Raw genomic sequence first — 16,141 nt, forward strand, 5'->3', positions numbered from 1 at the left:
GTTACTTCAACTCTTTGTGACCCCTTTTTGGCATTTTCTTGGCAAAGGGACTGGAATGGTTTGCCATTTCCTTCTCCAGATCATTTTACATATGAGGAACTGAGGCAAACAGACTTAAGTGACTTGCCCAGGGTCACATAGCTAGTGTCTGAGGCAGGATTTTACGTGATAACGTTGTACTTGCTTTTGTGTGTGTGTGGAGCAATGAGGGTTAAATATCAAGTGTCAAGTGTCTGAGGCCAGATTTGAACTCAGGTCCTCCTGAATCCAGGGCTGGTGTTTTATCCACTGCGCCACCTAGATGCCCCCCTGAGGCAGAATTTGAACTCAGGGTTTCCTGACTCTAGGCCTGACAACTCTATCCATCACACCACCTACCTCCTCAATCTTTTTATTACCATACTAAATTTAATATATACTTCAAAAATTTTCTTTCTTGCAAGAAGTTTATGGTTTCATTTACAAATCTCTTTTTTGTTGCTCATCTTTATATATTGAGATGTTTCTGTTTGTTGATGTCCATTAACTTCATGATAAAAAATAAAATAAAGTGACTTGCCAAGTTCTCATAGCATGTCAGTGACTAAGCTGGCATTCTGACTTAGGTGTGAGAGCCTACCTCTGTGCACAAAGCACAACGTGGAGGCTTTCTCAGCCCCAGGCCAGTGGCCAGTGGTGATAGTTTTTTTGTTTTGTCTTAAATAGGTTGAAGTTTTCCTGTACCAGAGTGAGAGGTACCCAGGTAGGTTAAATTTTAACAGATTCAGAGCTCAGTATCCTGAGAAACAATGTAGCAGAAACAATGTTATCGATTTCCCTTACCTGACTTCTGAGTAACAGTTTCATGGTTGCCCAGACTTCTGCTTTTCTCTCTCTGCCTCCTCAGAAGTTGCATAAAGACTCATTTCAGTCCACTGCTTCTGGTACTTGAGGGTTTTTCTTCTAGCTTTCATCAGGCTTCTTTTAATGTTGTTTGTCCTTCGTATTCTAAGGGGACCATGGCATGGAGAGGTGATGTCATGACTTGCAGTGAATTGGATTTAAGTGAGCAAAGGCTGTGCAAAGCCACCATTTACTCTCTCCTCCAAAGCCATCTGGGTTCAAAAGCAAGATATACATCAGGACGACTGGAGATGGACTCAGGCAATTGGGGTAAGTGACTTGTCCAGGGTCACACAGCTAGTAAGTATCTGAGGTGAGATTTGAACTCAGGTTCTCCCAGTTTCAGAGCCAGTGCTCTATCCACTGCACCACCTAACTACCCAACTTCTTTTTTTTTTTAATACTTTTTTTTTTGTGGGGCAATGAGGGTTAAGTGACTTGCCCAGGGTCACAAAGGTAGTAAATGTCAAGTGTCTGAGGCCGGATTTGAACTCGGGTCCTCCCGAATCCAGGGCCGGTGCTCTATCCACTGTGCCACCTAGGTGCCCCTCCCCACCTTCTTTTAATAGCAATCCATCAAAGCACTTAAGTACCTACAAGTGCCAGACACCTGCTAAGCACTGGATTAAAAGAATGGCGAAAACAGTTCCTGTCCTCAAGGAGCTTACATTCTGAAGGGGGGAGACAACCTGAATATAAAATCTGAAGGAAGGTAACCTTAGAGAGGAAAGCAATACCATGTAGGTCTTTGGCTGGGGAGTGTGTGTGTGTGTGTGTGTGTGTGAGAGAGAGAGAGAGAGAGAGAGAGAGAGAGAGAGAGAGAGAGAGAGAGAGTTTTGACAATGCAGATCATTTTCTTCTCATCTCTATTTTAAAAAAAGAAGACTAGATGATGTCTAAGGTCTTTTCTAGCTCTCTTATGCTATGGTTGTATCCCCCTTTTTAGATAACAAGATAATTTTTAAGGATATTAATTAAAATACTTTCCTATTACAATAAGAGGTTTAAAAACTGACAAACTAAGCACAGTAGGTGGACTGCTCTGGCGGGCTTAAGGGAAGATGTAGACAAGAGTCACTTACGATGTGACAGCATGGATGAAATGTGATCTGCATTTTGGAGGGAACTTCCAAACTGATCATAGATCCATTTGAGTGAGTTGTCAGCATAGTTGTGTGTGTGTGTACACATAAACATACAGTGTGTACACATATACATATATTGTATATTAGTATATATGTGTATGTGTTATGTATGTTTACATATATAAGCAATGTTAAGAACTATGAATATATACTGTGTTGTATATACACATATATGCATGTATATACACATATAAACAATGTTTGGTGTGTACACACATGTATGTATGTGTGTATATGTGCATACATCACCAACTGTTCTTTAAACATTCCAATAAGATTTGGAGATTACTGTCAACATTTGAATCATAGAATGTTAAAGCTGAAAGGGACCTTGGAACTTAACTGGTCCAGTCCTTTGATTTTACAGATGAGGAAATGGAGTCACAGAGGGGGTAAACAAATTGCTGTGGTTCTGTCATTTTTAAGTCATGTCTAACTCTTCATGACCCCATTTGGGGTTTTCTTTGGTAAAGATACTGGAGTGGTTGGCCATTTTCTTCTCCAGCTCATTTGACAGATGAGGAAACTGAGGCAGAGTTAAGTGACTTACCCCGGGGAACAAAGCTAGTAAGTGTCTGAGGCCAGATTTGAACTCAGGAAGATGAGTCTTCCTGACTCCAGTCCTGATGCTCCATCTACTGTGCCAAGCAGTTGCCCAAACAACTTGCCCAAGGTTTAACAATCACCCAGATTACGGTACTACCTATGATAGCTGAATTGAGGTCTGGAACAATTTATTTAGAAAATAATTGCTCAGCAGTTCCCTCCCTAACATCTATGCAGGGATGAGGCAACCAATTAGAATTCCTTTCTCATTTAGTGAAATGTTTGCGTAGTGGATTTGGCAATGACAGAAGAATTGCCCAATAATTGAGGCAGCAATGGGGAAAGTGACACTCATTTTATGGATGAGGCAACTGAGACAGAGTTAAGTGACTTGCCCAGGGTATGAGGTAGCACTTGAACTCAGCTTTCCCTGATTCCAAATCCTGCACTTTATCCCTGCCCCATATAGATAGATAGATAGATAGATAGATAGATAGAGATATAGATAGAGATATATAAAATTGTACTGATGTCTTCTTTTTACATCACTTTCATTTCCTAGGACAGCCTTCTACCCTCTCCTACTGAGCAAGCTATTCCCCCCCCTTTTTTTCAAGCTATCCTTTATAAGAAAGGTCTGAAAAGATTTTTCCAATCAGGTCATTCAAAGTAACCAACACATCCACTAATACACCTGCAGGGTGCCACATTCCTAGTCTGCCACCTCTTTGAGGAAGGGAAGGGCAGTGCATATTTTCTTACCTCCTTTTCTCACCCAGTTGAGTCATCACCCAAGAATTATCTTCCAAATGATAAGGCAATCCGAAGAAATTTCTTTCCAATGCTGCCTTCCCTAGCTACTAACCCAGCCCAGTCCCTTCCTGCCTCTGGAACTCAGTATCTGACATTTGACCAGGCTTTCCTGTTTCTTCATTCCTTTCTTCACGGACTACTTAAACGAGCTGAGCCCAAACTCCAAACTTTTCACAGCGGAGTCGATGCCAAGATGTCCCACGGCTTCCTCCCTTACCTTGCCTTTCAGTCCCTTCCTGCTCTTTCATTCTCTGAGGAGACAAGTGGTTACAAGTCCCATCTTCCTGTTTTGTTGGAAGAGTTGGGCCACGTACACTCTGATGCCTTACTTTTTTTTTTCCAGTGGGGGGAGATGGACCAAATGATTTCCTACCCAGCTATTAGTTTCCAAAACCCTTTACAAGCACCTCTGAAAGAGGCAGATGCTGTGTTTCCTATCTGATGACACACTTAGAGAAAGGGAGGGAAAACCAAATCCCAAGCCACAGAAAGTGAAACCACAGCCTGTGCTTTGCCTGACTCACTGAGCAAGTAAGGACATGTATTGTTTCTTCCCAATTGATGGAAGAACCTGAAGGGTTTTACTGACAATCTCCTTACATCTTACTGCCCATCAGGGACTCTTCTATCTAGTGATGCTGGCCTCCTGGCTGTTGCAGGAAAAAAAACACTCTCTCTTTCTTTCGGTGAGGCAATTGGGGTTAAGTGACTTGCCCAAGGTCTCACAGCTAGTAAGTATCAAGTGTCTGAGGTCAGATTTGAACTCAGGTCCTCCTGACTCCAGGGCCAGTGCTCTATCCACTGCACCCCCTAGCTTCCCCCAAAAAACCAATCTCTCTCTCTCCATGCCATTCTCCCTGGCTGTCCCCCAAGCCTGGAATGCTCTCTCCTCATCTCTGCTCCTGGTTTTCCTGGCTTCCCTCAAGTCCCACCTAAAACCCTCGTCTTCTACAGGAAGCCTTCCTCAACCCCTCTTAATGCCTTCCCTCTCTTAATTGTTTCCTGTTTGTCCTATTTCAAAATAGTTTGCTTTGTGTATATTTGTTTGCATGTTGTCTCCCCATTCAATTGTAAGCTCCTTGAAGGCAGGGACTATCTTTTGCCTCTTTACAGTTCCTGGTTTATAATAGTTTTTTTTTAATAAAAGCATATAATAGGTTCTTAATAAATGTTCATTGACTAACTGACTCATGCTAAATAGTTGAGAAATTTTCTCCAGAGACTAAAGGAAGTCCCAGCCAGAAACTACTGGTCAGACTAACTCGCTTTACAGGCTCTTAATGGTAAGCTTCTATTGATGTTTGTCCTTTGTTCTGAAGAGTACCATGACATCGGGGTGATGTCATGACTTGCACTGAATTGGATTTAAATGAGGGAGCTCCATGCAAGGTCACCAGCCCCATTCTCTCCTCCAGAGCCATTTGGGTCCAGTGGCAAGATATACACCAGGACAACTAGAGATGGCCCCGGATGTTTAAGGCAATTGGAGTTAAGTGACTTGCCCAGGGTCACACAGCTAGTAAATGTCTGAGGTGAAATTTGAACTCAGGTCCTCAACTCCAGGACCAGTGCTCTATCCATTGTGCCACCTAGCTGCCCTGCTAAGCTTCTATTACCTTAAGAAGAAGGGATGAAAATTTGAATTCTTCCAAATATGGTCCAGTAGAACTCTTAGAATTCAAATCCTAGGGGCAGCTGGTGGCTCAGTGGATAAAGCACTGGCCCAGAATTCAGGAGGACCTGAGTTCAAATCTGTCCTCAGACAGTTGACACTTACTAGCTGTGTGACCCTGGGCGAGTCACTTAACACTCATTGTCCTGCCCCACCCCCCTGCCAAAAAAAAAAGAAAAGAATTAAAATCCTAGCTTAGTCATGTATGGCTTGTGTTACTGGACAAGTCACTGTACCTCTCTGGTGGTCTACTTTTGATGATTTGTAAAATTAGGGAGTAGGATCACATGACTTCTAAGCTTCCTTCCGATTCTAAGTATATGCTTCTATCATCATTCAGTATTTCTTTATGTGGGGATGGGGGTGGGGTCCTAGCCCTGTGATTTTATTGGTATAGAGAATTTCTAGTCAGGAAACTCCCTCTACCACAACAGACTGGCATCTACTCTGCAACATATGGCTTTCAAGAGTTATCTAGGACAAGGAGAGGCTAATTGGCTTGAACCCAGTTCTTTATCAATGCCAAGACCACTAACCGTGGGCTTTATCATGGGCCTGCTTCCCTTTTCACTCTGTGCTGCCTCATAGGGCAATCTTATCAGCTCGGTGGCACAGTGGAGAGAGTGAGTGCTGGGCCTGAAGTCAGAAAGACCTAAGTTCAAATTTGACCTCAGACATTTCCTAGCTATGTGACCCTGGGCAAGTCACTTCATCTCTGTATGCCTCACTTTCCTCATCTATAACATACGGATAATAATAGCACCTAACTCCTTAGTTGTGAAAGTCAAAGAAGATATTTGTAAAGCATTTTGCCTAGTTATTATTGTTATTATCATCATCAGTTCCTGTGGGTTCAATTATTAGCTCCACCTAGATGACTCTCACTGAACTATATAAGGTGCTTCTCTCTCTTCAGAGCTATTTCCTATCAGTTGCCTTCTGAACACATCTCAAACTCAATTGTCCAAAACAGAACTCATTCTTTTCCCCACCCATCTCGAAATTTTTCTCTTCTAACCTTCCTCTTTACTGTCAAGGACACTGCCACCCTCCCCATCATCCAGGCTTACAACCTCAGTTGCATCCCCCAACTCTGCACTCTTACTCCCCCCACATGGGCAGTCCATTGACAGATCTTGTCATCATCTTCACATTTCGCCTCCATGTCTCCTCCTCACTCCTGCAGCCAAGGCCCTAATTCAGCCCCCATCACCCCTTGCCTAAAACATCGAGATAGCCTCCTAATTGGTCTCCCAAGCTTCTCCCCACTCCGACCTGTCTTCTATGTCACTGCCAAAGTGATTTTGTAAAAAGTGTAGATCTAGGGGCAGCCACGTAGAGCTGTGGATAGAGCACCGGCCCTGGATTCAGGAGGACCTGAGTTCAAATTCGGCCTCAGACACTTGACACTTACTAGCTGTGTGACCCTGGGCAAGTCACTTAACCCCAATTACCTCACCAAAAAAAAAAAAAAGAAAAGAAAAAAAGTGTAGATCTGACAATTTCACCCCACCCCTTACTCATTAAACTTCAGTGGTTCCCTATTACCTCCAAGATCAAATATAAAATCTTCTGGCATTTACAACTATTCACAACCTGCTCCCTTCCTACCGTTCCAGTCTTCTTACATTGTGTTGCCCACACTATGTGTTCTATGCTCTAGCTACAAGTAATCTACTTTCTGTTCCTCAAAGGTGACACTCCCATCTACCATCTCCATGGCTTTGGCATACTAGAGTATGCCTGGAATTCTCCAGTTCACCTCCCATCTACCTCTTAGAATCTTGGCTTCCTTCAATATCTAGCTCATATCCTATCTCCTAAAAGAGGTCTTTTCCAGTTTTCCTACCTGCTAGTGCCCTTTTCTTTGAGATTACCTTCCATCCAGTCTGTATACATCTTTGTGTGTGTGTGTGTGTGTGTGTGTGATGCAATTAGGGTTAAGTGACTTGCCCAGGGTCACACAGCTAGTAAGTGTTAAGTGTCCGAGGCCAGATTTGAACTCAGGTCCTCCTGACTCCAGGGCCGGTGCTCTATCCTATACCACCTAGCTGCCCCTAGTTTGTATACATCTTGTGTGTGTGGCTGGTATGCTCTGTGCTCACATTCCCAGACCTCTCCTGTCAAAGTTCTAGTGGGTATCCATCAGGGGTTGGAATATCTCTTTCTCTAATGCCATCAGCTCAAGCCCCTATTCCAAGAATGTTCCCACCACTGTTTGGTGCCAGTAACTAGAGATCCAGCACCCTTTACAAAAGGATATTTCCTTCAAAAATGGTTGTTGTTTGTCCTTCCATTCTCTAAGAGGACCATGACATCAGGAACGTGATGTCATGATTTGCACTGAATTGGATTTCGTGAGGCAGGGCTGTGCAAAGTCACCAACTTCACCCTCTCCTCTGGAGTCATCTGGATCCAGTGGCAAGATAGACATCATGATGATTGGACATGGTCCCAGATGCAGTGGGAGAGCCTGGCCTTTTAAGCTAAGGCCTTTCCCAGGTATCAGGCAACACCCACTCAGTGATGCTCTAGATAAGAAATGAAGCCAAGAAAGGCCTCTTTTACCTAGTCAAAAAGAATGTAAATAAATAAGTAGAAGTGGGGGAGTGGGGCAAGACCCTCAGGATTTCTGGCCAAAATTTACTCCCCCTCTGAGCCATCAAGAGGCCAACCAATGGGGTTTGGGCAGGGCCCTATTGTTGGCCAATCAATGGGAGCTAGCGTCATTTGGGTTTAAGGAGTGGTTTTTGGAAAAAATATAGCAGGTTTCTAGCAAACATCTTGTGGAGTTTCAACAAACATATTCCTTTGGGCAGAGCCCCCACAGGTAGGCTATGAGTCTCCCTATGGGGAGAGGGAGAGGGGAGGAGAAAGGAGCTGTGTTGCCCAACTGAAGCTGGCCCGTTGGGTCCCCAGTGGGACAATTCGGAGAGCAAGAACAAAGGTATAAACATTTCCCCTCCCCAATATTTTGGGGAGCATGCTATCCCTTAGATCACCTCAATCTCTAGGGAAAGTGGGCTTACACAAGCCACTTTCTACATAGCATTGGTCCACCCAATTCATGTCGAAATGAGACATCACTGCTAATTGAGCCCTCATCTCAGCTACTGCTGAGGCTGGGACCTAAAGCTCACTCCTCCATCCTTGGGGCATTGATGCTGGTCTGCCTATAAAATCTGACATAGACAAACAACTCTGGGACTCCTTCCAGGGGTATGTAAAGCATCAAGGCCCATTGATTCATGCGGCCACACCTTGGTCTCAGATGGACAGAACGGGTCTGAGGCGGCATCGTCTCTCGCCGGACTCCACCTGGCAGGAGGAGATCAAACCAAGAGAAAGCTATGACTAAGACTTTTGGAAGGCCCCTCCAATTCTGGTTCTGTAGTTGCATCCAAAGCAATGGGCATTCACCACATGGTTAGTGGATGAGAATCAGTAACAGAGTGTCTGTAACTGCTCTACAGTCTATCCAAGGCACTTCCGTTATAAACCATCATCACCCTTTTATTAGTTCTTTTTTAGTATTTTTAAAAAACATTTATTTATTTCTTTTTGGTGAGGCAATTGGGATTAATTGACTTGCCCAGGGTTACACAGCTAGGAAGTGTCAAGTGTCTGAGGCTGGATTTGAACTCAGGTCCTCCTGAATCCAGGGCTGGTGCTTTATCCTCTGTGCCACCTAGCTGCCCCCATCATAACCCTTTTAAAAGCATGCTCCCTGAGCTCTTTCAGGTGAGGAATTTTACTGTGACATTTTGTGCATGTTTGTGGGATTTGGGCTCATTGGCCAGTCCTAAGTTATATATGTACCTAACTATTTACAACTATTTACTGATCATCTCCCTCATTTAAATGTAATCTACTCGAAAGCACAGCTGTTAGATGGTGGAGGAAAGGCAGTGAGCTCTCGAGCTCATGACATGATTGCTCCAAAAAACATACAAATAATGCCATAGGAAAATACCCGGAGCGGCAAAACTCACAGAAGAATGTGCTGAAATCATCTCCTAACCAAGAACGGCTTGGAAGGTCAGAAGGAGGGAGCTGCTGTGCTGATACAGGGGTTGAGCCCAACCCCACAATCACCCTGACACAGATCCAGTCCTAGGAAGGCCTCACCAGAGAAGGAGACCTCCAGAGACTCTGAATCAGCTGAAGTGCCAGTGTCATCTGGAACTAAGCTCAAAGTCTGGTGAGAGGGCTGAGCCCTGGGCAGGGGGGAGACTACAAGGGTCTATGCTGGTTCTGAGGCAGAACTTGGATTTTTCAACCCTGCTGAGAACCAGGAGGTAGGCTTGAGTAGCAGTGGCCCAGGTGGGGGAGGGGCACAGGCTCATCAGAGCTAACAACCACAACACACAAAGCTGATTGATTAGCAAGTTGGTCTGGGGTCATCTATGGACCAGGGAGCAGGCCAGGCAAGTGAAGAACCTGATTCTCCTTAAATCACACCACCTGGGACTTCTGAAGCTTGGGATACTGCAGCCTGGAAACAGTGCCCCACTTTAAGGAGCTAAAAGTTTGGTAAAAGAAAGGCAAGATGAGCCGACAGAGAAAGGTGAGGACCATAGAAAGTTTCTTCAATAACAAGGAAGACCAAGGTGCACCCTCAGAGGAAGATGTCAACATCAGGGCCCCTATATCTAAAACTTCCAAGAAAAATATGAATTGGTCTCAGGTCATAGAGGTGCTCAAAAAGGACTTTGAAGACAAAGTTAGAGAGGTAGAGGAAAAAGTAGAAATAGAAATGAGGGTGATGCAGGAAAGACATGAGAAAAGAGTCAACAGCTTGAAAAGTCAAATAGGCTAAATGGAAGAGGAGGTACAAAAGCTCTCTGATGAAAATAATTGCCTAAGAATGAGGATTGAACAAATGGAAGCCAGTGACTTTATGAGAAACCAAGACACAATAAAGCAAATCCAAATGAATAAAAAAATAGAGGGCAATGTGAAATATCTTCTGAGAAAAACTGCTGACCTGGAAAATAGGTCCAGGAGAGATAATTTGAAAATTATTGGTCTACCTGAAAACCATGATCAAGGAAAGAGCTTAGACATCATCTTCCAAGATATTCTCAGGGAAAACTGCCCTGAAATTCTAGAAGAAGAAGCTAAAATGGAAATTGAAAGAATCCACCGATCACCTCCAGAAAGAGATCCCAAAAGGAAAACTCCTAGGAATATTATAGTCAAATTCCAGAGCTCTCAGGTCAAGGAGAAAATATTGCAAGCTGCCAAAAAGAAAGAATTCAAGTACTGTGGAGCCCCAGTCAGGATAACACAAAATCTATCAGCTTCTACATTAAAGGACCAGAGGGCATGGAATATGATATTCCAGAGGGCAAAGGAAATGGGATTACAACCAAGAATCACCTACCCAGCAAAACTCAGCATAATCTTTTAGTAGAAAAAATGGGACTTTAATGAAAAAGAAGACTTTCAGATATTTGTGATGAAAAGACCTGAACTGAATGGCAAATTTGACTTCCAAATACAAGACCCTAGAGAACCATAAAAAATTGGAGCTGGGGGACATACCTGGGGTCGTACAGTGGGTAGCTGTCTTGTGTCTGAGGCCAGATTTTGGCTGGGATCCCCCTGGGTCCAGGGGTGATGCTTTGTCCACTGTGTCACCTAGCTAGGTGATGACATCTTTAGGGTTAAATTGAGGGGTGAAGGGAATGCACTGGGGGAGGGGGAAGGGCAGAGGTGAAACCCTACATGAAAGTAACAGGAAAAGGCTTATGGAGTGGGGGAAGAGATGGGAGAGGAGCAGGGCAGTAAATGAATTTTACACTCATCAGAAAAGGTTCAAAGTCCTTAAACTCCTCAGAGCTGCCTCAAGGAGGGACTAACACACACACACCCAACTGGGTGGAGTAATATATTTAATCTGGGCAGTAAATGAGCCTAACACTCATCAGAATTGGCTCAAAGACCTCAATCTCATTAGAATTGGCTCAAGGAGGGAATAACATACACACTCAGTTGGGTGGAGTAATATCTCTAACCCTGCAGGAAAATAGGAGGGGAAGGGGATAAAGAGAGAGGGGCAAAAGAAGGAAGGGCAGAGTAGTGGCGGGGGAGGGGTGGGGGAGACAGACAGAAGCAAATCCCTTTTGAAGAGTTATAGGATGAAAGAAGATGGATAATAGAATAAATATGGGGAAAGGAATAGGATGGAAGGGAAAGAGTTCACAATAGTAATCATGAAAAAGAGAAAAGGGGGAAAAATGTAAAAAAATATATTTATAGCAACTCTTGGTGGAGGCTAAGAATTGAGAATCAAGGAAATGTCCATCAATTGAGGAATGATGGAAAAAGCTGTGCTATATGATTGTAGTGGAATGGTCTTGTGCTACAGGAAATGACAAACAGGATGATCCCCCCAAAACCTGGAAAGACTCAAGAACTGATGTATAGTGAAGTGAGCAGAGCTGCGAGGACATTGTGCATAGTGATAGCAGTATTGTTCAATGAGCAATTGTGAATGACTTAACTACTCTCAGCAATGCAATGATCCAAGACAATCCCAAGAAACTAATGAGGAAGCTTACTATGCACCCCTATAGAAAGGACTGATAAAAAGAACACTTGTGGATTGTACATATATAACCTGGTTGTGATCTTGTGGAGGGGGGAGGAAAAAAGGCGGGAGGGAGGGAGAAAAATCTGGAACTCTAAATCTTATGAAAATGAATGTTGAAAACTACTCTTACATGTAACAGGAAAAAATAAAATAAATGTTTGTTGCTAAAAAAAAAAGAAGAAGAAGGAACTAGAGGCAGGGGAGATGGAGGGATCAGGCCCAAGTAAAACAAATGGTAAAATAAGGATATACAAAAACCTTATAGCTCTTCCTGCAGTGCCCATCAACTGGGGAATGGCTGAAAAAAAAGTCTGGATACATAAAGGTGACTGAATACTTTTGTCAGAAACAGAAAAGGGGGTGACTTCAGAAAAGCCTGGGAAGGTCTGGATGAACTGAGGCCCAGGAAGTGATCAGAACCAAGAAAGAGCTCTGATCTATCCAGTGACTGGCCACGATTTCAGAGGACACGTGAGGAAATCTGCCGTCCACTACCTTCCTGAGAGAGGAGGGAGATTCCAGGCAGAGCCATCTTTCTTTTTGGGAGTGGGAGCGGGATATGACCAATGCCAAAATTGCTTGAGTATAAATTGTAAAAAAACAAAAACAAAAACAAAAGAAAGCACAACTGTTGCTTTCTTCATGTAGACCGTATTCTGGTACAACAATCCCAGCTTCCATTCATAATGAAGAGTCAGGTCCCCGAAAAGCAGCCGGTTACTATGCCCCACTCAGAACTTCGGGGTTAGCCCTTAGGGATTGGAAATGTCTTTCTATCTTCCTTCCTTCCTTCCTTCCTTCCTTCCTTCCTTCCTTCCTTCCTTCCTTCCTTCCTTCCTTCCTTCCTTCTTCTTCTTTCTTTCTTCCTTTCTTCCTTCCTTTCTTCCTTTCTTTCTTTCTTTCTTTCTCTCTTTCTTTCTTTCTTTCTTTCTTTCTTTCTTTCTTTCTTTCTTTCTTTCTTTCTTTCTTTCTTTCTTTCTTTCTTTCTTTCTTTCTTTCTTTCTTTCTTTCTTTCTTCCTTCCTTCCTTCCTTCCTTCCTTCCTTTCTTTCTTTCTTTTTTTGTAGGGCAATGGGGGTTAAGCGACTTGCCCAGGGTCACACAGCTAGTAAGTGTTAAGTTTCTGAGGCCAGATTTGAACTCAGGTCCTCCTGAATCCAGAGCCAGTGCTTTATCCACTGCACCATCTAGCTGCCCCTGGAAATTTCTTTCTAATTATATGATTCACGAGCCCCCACTAGTGTGCTCCTCACCACGATTATTCATTGAAATAATTTAATTAGCCAGACTTTTAGAAAGAAATATTCAATAAAGCAGCATAGTAAGAACAATTGGTATGAAACATCTCTCCAAAGCCTGTGTCACACTGCAAATAGCACAGTGTCTGGCACATAGAAGATAAATGATCATTAATTGACTGAATTCATACATTGAACCATTCCAGATAAGGAAAACAGAAAAGTCTGACTGACAAGATGACTATGTCAGACAACGTAAGCAACATCCTCTCACCTATTTATCTGTTCTCTGGAACCAAGATGGGCCATTGTAATTAATTTGAGTTTAGCTGCCTTTTGGGTTTTTTTTTCTTTTACACTAAATAATAATGTCAGGGGCAGCTGGTGGTACAGTGGCTAAAGCACCAGCCTTGGATTTAGGAGGACCTGAGTTCAAATCTGGCCTCAGCCACTTGACACTTACTAGCTGTGTGACCCTGGGCAAGTCACTTAACCCTCATTGCCCTGCCAAAATAATAATAATAATAATAATAATAATAATAATAATAATAATAATAATAATAATAATAATAATAATAATGTCTTAGTTAATTGTACTTGTTTGGTTAGCCACACTTAAAAACCACTGCAATAGAGATGACTACTAGATCTATAGCCATAGCTATATGTGACCTTTGATTGGTACAAGGCTTTACAATTTTCAAAACATCTTCACATATATTTTCCAATGAGTTTCTTCTTCTTCTTCTTCTTCTTCTTCTTCTTCTTCTTCTTCTTCTTCTTCTTCTTCTTCTTCTTCTCCTCCTCCTCCTCCTCCTCCTCCTCCTCCTCTTCCTCCTCCTCCTTCTTTTTTGCAGGGCAATGAGGATTAAGTGACTTGCCCAGGGTCACACAGCTAGTAAGTGTCAAGTGTCTGAGGCTGTATTTGAACTCAGACCCTCCTGAATCCAGGGCCTGGTGCTTTATCCTCTGTGCCACCTAGCTGCCCCCGCCATTGAGTTTCATAACATCCCCTGGAAAATAGCCAGGGTGTGTAGTATAATGCCCTGTTATTTGATGTGACTTGCCCAGGGTCACATAGTAAGTGTCAAGTGTCTGAGGCTAAATTTGAACTCAGGTCCTCCTGAATTCAGGGCTGATTCTTTATACACTGCGCCACCAAGCTGCCCTCTCATTGCAAACTTTTCAAACCATGTTCCATAAAAATCTCAAATCCAACCAGTCCAAACCAGAACTCATTATTCTTATTCAAAAACCCTATTACTGTCAGCCCTGGGGGCATCATCCCTGATTCCTCATTCCACAATATCTTTGTACTTATGGTTCCTTTCCCTCTGTCCATGACCTCCTTCAGAAACATGACTAATAGCATCACTGGGTCAAAGGTTATATACACTTTAATGATTCTTATTTTCTAGAAAGCTTGAAAAAATCTCAGCTCCATTAGCAATGTACAGATAGTTCTTGCTTTGTGTAAATTTGCATTACTGAAATTTGACTTTGTTTATTGTTGTTGTTGTTGTTGTTGTTTGTCCTTTGTTCTTGAAGAGGACCATGACATTGGAGTGATATTATGACTTGCGCTGATTTGGATTTTAGGGAGGTAGGGCTGTGCAAAGTCACCAACCTCACTCTCCTCCAGGGCCATCTGAGTCCAGTGGAAAGATATAGATCAAGACAACTGGAGATGGCCCCGGATATAATCTTTATGTAAAGAAATCCAAAAGATCTGCATTCCAAAAAACCACTTATATTAACTTTACTGTACACTACTGTGCTCTTTCTCTCTGTCCTCGATCCTGCCTCTGAACTCAGTAATGTCCACCCCCATCCCTATCCCCACCAAAAAAAAACCCCAAACCAACTCCCAAGTGAAAGCAGAACAGGACTTATGGAGAGATCTCTGCAGCTGCTGCTGGATGGGGACTTGGTTCGAGACCTCCAATGCCAAGAGGGGAGACCTTTGCCCTACTCTGCTCACTTACTAGCATGTCAAGCCCCTTGTGTTTGTCTTCAGTGCCTCGGCCCTGCCTGTTGCCTCATCCTCTTCTGTCTGTTTTTAGCACTACCCCCTTCTGTCCTCACCTTCTTCCTCTCCAGTAAGGCCCGCACCCCCCCCCCCCACTCACCCGTGGCTGGCCCTGGCCCCTGCCTTTTCTTCCTCTTGCTCCCCACCCCACACACATCCTTGTAACTTGTGCTGATCCCTTCCCTCCAAGGTCTCCTTGTTGTCTCCCTCCCTCCCTTCCCCACTTCAGCAGCAAATTCACATCACGTGGCTTTACATGGAGGTCTGCAGAAAGATCCAATTACATTAAGCAAGAACTATCTGTATTAGTGTGCCAATCTTTCCACAATCCCTCCATCAATTGTTACTTTCCAGTCCTGCACCATAAATTGCATATTATACTTTTAAAATTAGATGTTCTATAGAAGTCTCCAATTCAAGTTGTCCAAACAGAACCCATTCTTCTTCAGATCTCTATTACTGCCAATGCTGCAGGGTGTTATCCTTCATTCCTCATTCTCACTTGCTCCCCATACCTAATCAGTTGCCAAATCTTATCATTCTATCTCGAGATCTCTTGCATCTGCCCCTTCTCTCCACTCACCCACTATTTCCATTCACCACTTCTCACCTAGACCATTGCAATAGCTTCTTTTTTGTTTTGTTTTGTTTTTCGGGGCAATGAGAGTTAAATGACTTGCCCAGGGTCACACAGCTAGTGACAAGTGTCTGAGGCTGGATTTGAACTCAGGTCCAGGGCTGGTGCTTTATCCACTGCACCACCTAGCTGCCCCACTGCAATAGCTTCTTCTTTTTTTTTTTAATTACATATAAGGTATTTTATTTTTTCCGTTACATGTAAAGATAGTTCTCAACTTTTGTTTATACAAGCTTTACAATTTCAGATTTTTCTCCCTCCCCTCCCTCCCCCCTCCCCTAGACAGCAGGTAATCTGATATAGGTTATATCTATATACATATATATCTATATACACACACATATATATACACATAATAACATTAATCCTATTTCTGCATTAATCCTGTTATAAGAGAAAAAATCAGAGCAGTAATGCAAAACCTCAAAATAGAAAAAAAAAAAACAACAGCACCCAAAACAAAAGAAATAGTATGGTTCAATCAGCATCTATACTCCACAGTTCTCTTTTTTTTTTTTTTCTTGGATTTGGAGATCCTCTTCTATCATGAGTTCCCTGGAACTCTTCTGTACCATTGCATTG

The sequence above is a fragment of the Dromiciops gliroides genome, chromosome 4 (assembly GCF_019393635.1).
Source record: "Dromiciops gliroides isolate mDroGli1 chromosome 4, mDroGli1.pri, whole genome shotgun sequence".
NCBI lineage: Eukaryota > Metazoa > Chordata > Mammalia > Microbiotheria > Microbiotheriidae > Dromiciops > Dromiciops gliroides.